The following is a 6,000-nucleotide window of genomic DNA, read 5'->3' as shown; positions in this document are numbered from 1 at the left end:
AGCAGACAAAACTTAACACTTCTCAAACATTCAGTGAATAACTCTCATCTGGCTGCACTCCTCCGTCCATGTGGCCCATGGTCCACACTGGTCAGACACAGTCTGGGCTTAGTGCTGGTCTCTGGCAAGTCACCTCACTGCCATGTGGTGCAAGGCACCCTGTCCATGAAATGATGGGATAATAAATACCCCAAAAAAAGTTCTGCAACATATCTTGGCAACTGAGGAATTAAATTCCATTGATCCACAGATAAAAATTATGTTGGCATGATTTACTCTAGCTTGTGGGTGCTATTTATTTTTTCCAGTTTTACACTTAAGGCATATTTACAAGAACATGCCACACACTTGTGGGAAGCCAAGACTCTGTGCTCATTTGCAGTAGAGTAACTCCTGGGTCACTTATTTCTTTGCCCTGACAACTAGGAATTTAGCTGGAACATAACTGGGGTGGTACCATTCTCAGTTACAGAAACACATCTGTGAGTTGGAGGCAAATCTGAGCCTAAAACAGAGAAAGCACAAGCTCCTTTCCTTGTGTTCTGAGCGCCTAAGGCAGTTTGTTGAGGACAAGGTTCTGTTGGATACCAGGAGTTCAGTATCTTGGTACCTCACTGGTGGACCTATCCAGGGCCATGGATACCTTTAGGGCTCAGGACAGCACCGCCGTGCAGCAGGGTTGCAGTCCTGCCCGGTGCCCTACATGAGGCATGGGGAAGGAGTCACGCCAGCATGGCCAACGCCTAGAACACCTGCATCGCACCCCACTGTCACCCCTCTGCTCCAGGCTGCAGGGCTCCTCTAACCCAGGGTATCCCGGGATTTTGGAGCACCGACACCGCTGCAGGTCACCCGGACCGCATCCCTCTGCCCCCGATGCAGTCCTGCTGGCGTGATGCCAGCGAAGCCCCCGGGGCATCGTGCTCCCCGCAGCGGGACCGGGGCAGGAGCACCCGGGAGAGATGTCCGGCTGCCTCCAGCGCCCGCCGCCCCCGCCGAGGACAGGTAGCGACGTCCCCGGACGCCGGACCCCGCTTCTGCCCACAGGGAGGGGATAGCCCGGGCAGACGCCGAGCTGGGGAACCGCGGCGGCTCCGGGGGTCCCGCTCTTCCCCCGCTCTCTTCCGCCCGCCCCTCCTGGCCAGCCCCTGTCCCCTCCCTCCGCCCCGCCGGCGGGCGGGGGCTGGAGCCGGGTCCGGTGCCCGGGAAAGCAGAGGAGGAGCGGCGGAGGGAGGGAGCTGAGCCTGTTCTCCTCCGGGCCGCGCTGCGGTGAGCCCAGGCGGGCAGGGGCGAGGAGGACGAGGAAGCAGGCGGCGCAGGGAGGGAGTCCCGGAGCCGGCCTCCCCGCCGCGGCGGAGGACGGACCACGATGCCCGGGCGGCGAGCGCTCCCCGCCCGCCCTCCCGGAAACCGCCGCTCGTAGCGGGGCCGCCGCGCCGCGGGTGAGCGGGGCCGGGGCCCGGCGGGGCATGCCCGTGCGGGACCGGCGGACGAGGGGGCTGCGGGGGGTGGCGGAACCGGGGCGAGGCGAGGCGAGGCGGCGGCTTCCCCGCGCCGTGCTGCAGAGCGGGCCGGGATGCGGGATGCGGGATGCAGTGGGTCGTTGTCGAGGACGGCGGGAGCGGCGCGGGGGCAGCGCCGCTTTTCCCGTGGCAGGTGCTGAGTGGCCCTTCTCCCGCCCTTTCCCTCGAGATTCCTCCCGGGAACACCCCCGAGAATCCCTCCCGGCAAAGGGTTCCGCCGCCGGTACCGCCGAGCCGCGGGGCCGTGCGGTGGGCTGCAGTTCGGGAGGAGGCTGCGGCGGCAGCGGCAGCAGGGCGTGATGGACGCGCCGCATGCAGGGAGAGATGCTTTGGAGCAGATGCTAAAATGTCACCGTGTGCGACGTCCCTGTCAGGTTTGGATGCTTTGAGAGACCCCTCATACTCGGTCTTTTTGCATCTCTGCAAAACCTCCGCGGTAGGGAAAGGAGAGAAATGCAGGCATTTTGATCAGCTGTCAATGACAGCTTGCAGGTGGAGAGATGAGATGAGATTTCCAAGCTCTACGGTTGTACAGTAGTTCTCTAGCTCCTTGTGGGTGAGTACTGGAGAAATAAATGTGTTAGAGTAACAGCGCTCGTCCTGCATGCTGTGTGGTCTTTTGTGGGGTGTGAAGGCACCTGGGACAGAGCAGGGACCCCCAAGAGACATCCCCTCTACTCCAAATGAGGTGGGCACGGTGAGGAAAAACAGATTACAGCTCTTTGCACAGGTTTCTGCCTGTTCCTACTTGGGCACGAGATGGAGTGTCTTTTAAAACCTTTCGTTCTTGTACAATGGGGGTTTTGTGCCTGCTTTGGGAAGAAAGGTTTCCATAGGAGTTCCTGCAGAAGCGGTTATCTCTGAGGCTGAGGCTACTTAGTGTGATTCCACTCAGCCTTTAAATTTCAGGATCCCGTTTAATCTGAGGACATTGCTGTGGACCTCCCTCTCTTTTAAGTCATCTCTGCTGCTCTCAGGTCTGATTTTTAGGTTGGTTGTTTCTGAAAATAAAGACTGGTAAGACCTTAGGGGAAGTCCTTTATGCATTTGTCTACAGGTAAATCTGAATATACTGCACAGGAAGAGAATCTGCTTTCAAGGCTTGACACAGGAGAGGAAAAAGAACAAAATTTACATCAACTGAGGATCTGTCAAGCACTGGGAACTATAACAACAGCTCCTTACTACATTCCCATATTTATTTGTATTTCTTTCATTGTTGGCTCTCATGTGGCATATTTCAGTGTTGGCTTTTGCCCACTCTGGGTGGAAAACCAGTGATGCTGAAAAAGATAACTAAGGAAACATGTATCAACAAGGATGATATCAAGTGGCATTTCTCCTTTGATATGGTGGATGTGAACTTGTTTCATATGTATAAGAACTTGTTTCATATGTAGAATTACTACAAGAATCTGGTCAGAACTGTGCTGTATGTTGCTGCTTATTAACATATTTCAACACACAATAAAGATAATAGTTTTTTTTTTTTTTCTGATTGGTGAGACATCAGAGGAGAGAAGGAACCAGTAGGGAGCCATATCCTTAGTTCTTCAGTCATGTAGTCACAACTGCAGTTACAGAACCTTTTGCTTGGTCTGTAACTGGAGACATTTTGTCTAGGTTGAGTTCACAGCAGAAGGAGACTTCAGAATTTTCAGTTGATTTTTTTTATTTAGTACTGTACCTCAATTTTCTTTCCCAGCTTTGGTTGTAATTTTTTCTTCTTCACTCACTCTTCCTTATCTCTTTGTTCAATGTACTTTGTTCATTGTACTTTGTTATTTGTGAGGTTTTTTTTAAAGTGGCAGACATATCTATAATTATTATTTCCATCAGATAGTATGTTGAACTGATTAGCCTACTTTCTTGTGCTCTAGTTTTTCTTCTTAATACTTTCTGCAGCCACAAATATCTTGCAGTTGTGTGGATAATAGAACAGCATGGAGGACATTTGTTTTTCCAATTGTGTTCACAAGGAGCTATTGTGAATATCACGTTGGGATTTTATTGTGGAGTTGTCACTTATTGTGTCACTAGACCCTCAATATGTGCAAACTTCTCTAATGAAAAACAGCTACATATCATCAGTGCTTAAAAGAAACATTTCTTTTTTCCATTAATGCTGTCCTATGTGTACAGGCCAAAGTTATGGTGAAAGAAACTTTTTCAGTTGGTGACTCTTCAAGAATAAGATCTGCCTTCAAGATTATTTTCCCCCATTTTTGTTTCCTCAAAATAAAGGTAGAACAAGGTAAATTCCGTAATGCTAACACCAGAAGATTTATGTGCGTGTCTTCTCACTCTATCCTGGTTTGTGCCCAGCAAGTCTGTGGTATATGGTCAATTCTCAACTAGTTTACACACAAGGGTGGTGAAATCAGCTGTGCCACCTTGTTCTGAGTGACTGAAACCAGAATGCTTATTTCATAGGAAGTGAGTTAAGTGAGGACACCCCAAGTTGTGACTTCCTTTGAAATCTTTGCTGTGTTTTAGCCTCATGGCTTCCCAGGTGAGATTCTCATGTGAGTTAAACCAGTTCTGTTCTCTGGCATCTGGGAGGTTAGCTCTCCAGAGGCTGCTGCATAGTGTCTGATGTGACTCTGCCTGGGTGTCAGTGATGCTCTGTGCTTTGAATTTTCCACCCCTGGAGGAATTCCATGCTCTTCAGATAGCCTCATGATGTTACTTCAAATTCTTCAGACTTAGCCCTGTACCATCACGGGGCATTTTTTAAAATGTTTTGGTTTGGTTTGATTTTGCGTTTTTTTGTTTTTAATCTTACCACTGAAAAGACTGAGTGCCAACATCAATTTGGAAACCCAGTTGTTTTCTGAAGAACATCTAAAGCTCTGGAGTTTTTAATAGATAAATGTTTGGATGGAGCATAAACACAGAAATAATGACCACCATGTTTATTGCTATTGGTGTTCAGAGTTGGTGTTATAGCTCACTCACATATTCTCTCTTCCCTCTTAAGGTGTTGTTTGCTAGGTTTGCATATCCAGAGTGAAACTTGGGGTTTTCAGTGGTGCTTTTCAGAAATGTTTACTTGGCAGCAGCTGAGAGACCCATTGTGAGGGGCGTTGTTTGTCACACTACAGTGCATGTCCTGATTTTGAAAGTCTCATGCTTTTGTAAAAATTGTGCTACCATCAGCATCTATTGGATGGACATGGGGCTGAAAAGGCGAGGCTACAGCATCTGACTTCTACTATCTATTCTGAATAATTGTTATCTGGGTTGTTAGATATGGGGTCAGCATTCATCTGTTTTCTCCCTTTTTGGAAAACTGCTTTATTGGAAGCCTGTGCCTGTCAAAACTGAGCTAATAGCTGGCCTGTGTTGTAAGCAACCAGATGTCTTTACAAAAGCATGTAGTGACAGAATAGGGGAGAATGACTTCAAACTGAAACAGGGTAGGTTTAATTAGATTTTAGGAAAAATAGCCCTTTACTCTGAGGGTGGGGAGGCACTGGAACAGGTTGTCCAGAGTTGTGGATATCTCATACCTGGAAGTGTTCAATGCCACTGAGCATTCTGGTCTAGTGCAAGGTGTCCCTTCTCATGGCAGAAGGTTTGCAAGTAGATGGCGTTTAAAGGTCCCTTTCAACCCTATGATTCTATGAATCACATGTAACAGTGATGGGGCAATTCCACACAGTCTAGAGAATGGAGGGTAGCATCATTCCTATAGTTGACTTGTTGCACTACTTTTTTCCCCAATGAACAAGTGGACCAATGTCTGTCTTGCGCAGGATTGATCAAGGACTTAATTAGTCAGAAGGCGGTGGCCACAGGTAGAGGTGTGGGGACAGAATGGGCTTATATGTATAAGACAGAGTTGTGACTCATTTTCCTGAAGGATTTGTGCTCTGTTATTCTTGAATCTTAAGCAGAACAAGAATTAACTTCAGGACAGATCTATGTGCAGAAACATGTTGATCATTGATTTAACATCTCCTCTAGAGATCTGAGGACCAGCATAAACTGTAAGTTCATGCCACTCATTGCCAAATAACAGAAGTGTGTCTGCTAGATAGAGGTTTAAAGTTAGCTGAGGGGCTTGGCTATCCTTTGCTTTCTTGTTTAGAGGGTGTCAGTGTTATTCAAGACCATACAGTGTGCCACACTGCCACACATTCTCTACTCCTTTAAGCCACTTGTAAATAGCCTTGACAATGCACACCTTCTTTGACTTTATTTTCTCTTTGCTGTGCTCTAGCAGGTGGAAGGCCACTTCCACTTGGGGAAACAGCATTTATCATTAATGAATGCCTTGTGCCATTGAAGATAAAGTGGTTTTACAGAAATCATGGCAAATGCCTGTGAGACACCAACTCTCTTAATAGCTCTTAAGACCACTGTTACACCTCAGAGGACAGAACTGATTTTGAAATTGACCTCTGCACAATTGCAAAATAAAGCTTAATTCCTATCTGAAGACAGATGATGTATGTCTCCAGAAACATGTCTG

General features: G+C 48.2%; 1 protein-coding gene across 3 annotated transcripts in view; it reads left to right on the top strand.

Annotated features, from left to right (window-relative positions):
- Positions 1-1,199: 1,199 nt before the first annotated feature.
- PLPPR1 (phospholipid phosphatase related 1) overlaps positions 1,200-6,000 on the top strand; it is a 126,512-nt gene continuing 121,711 nt past the window's right edge. The window contains exon 1 of one of the 3 annotated variants that reach the window (XM_021546349.3): positions 1,200-1,442. The gene's annotated coding sequence lies outside the window, so the exon portion shown is untranslated. Of the gene's footprint in view, positions 1,443-2,059; positions 2,080-6,000 lie in introns of those variants that run through there. The other 2 variants (XM_021546351.2, XM_021546350.3) reach the window with 2 other exon arrangements.

Source organism: Lonchura striata, chromosome Z, assembly GCF_046129695.1.
Source record: "Lonchura striata isolate bLonStr1 chromosome Z, bLonStr1.mat, whole genome shotgun sequence".
In the NCBI taxonomy this organism is placed as follows: domain Eukaryota; kingdom Metazoa; phylum Chordata; class Aves; order Passeriformes; family Estrildidae; genus Lonchura; species Lonchura striata.
This window is presented reverse-complemented; position numbering and strand designations above follow the sequence as displayed.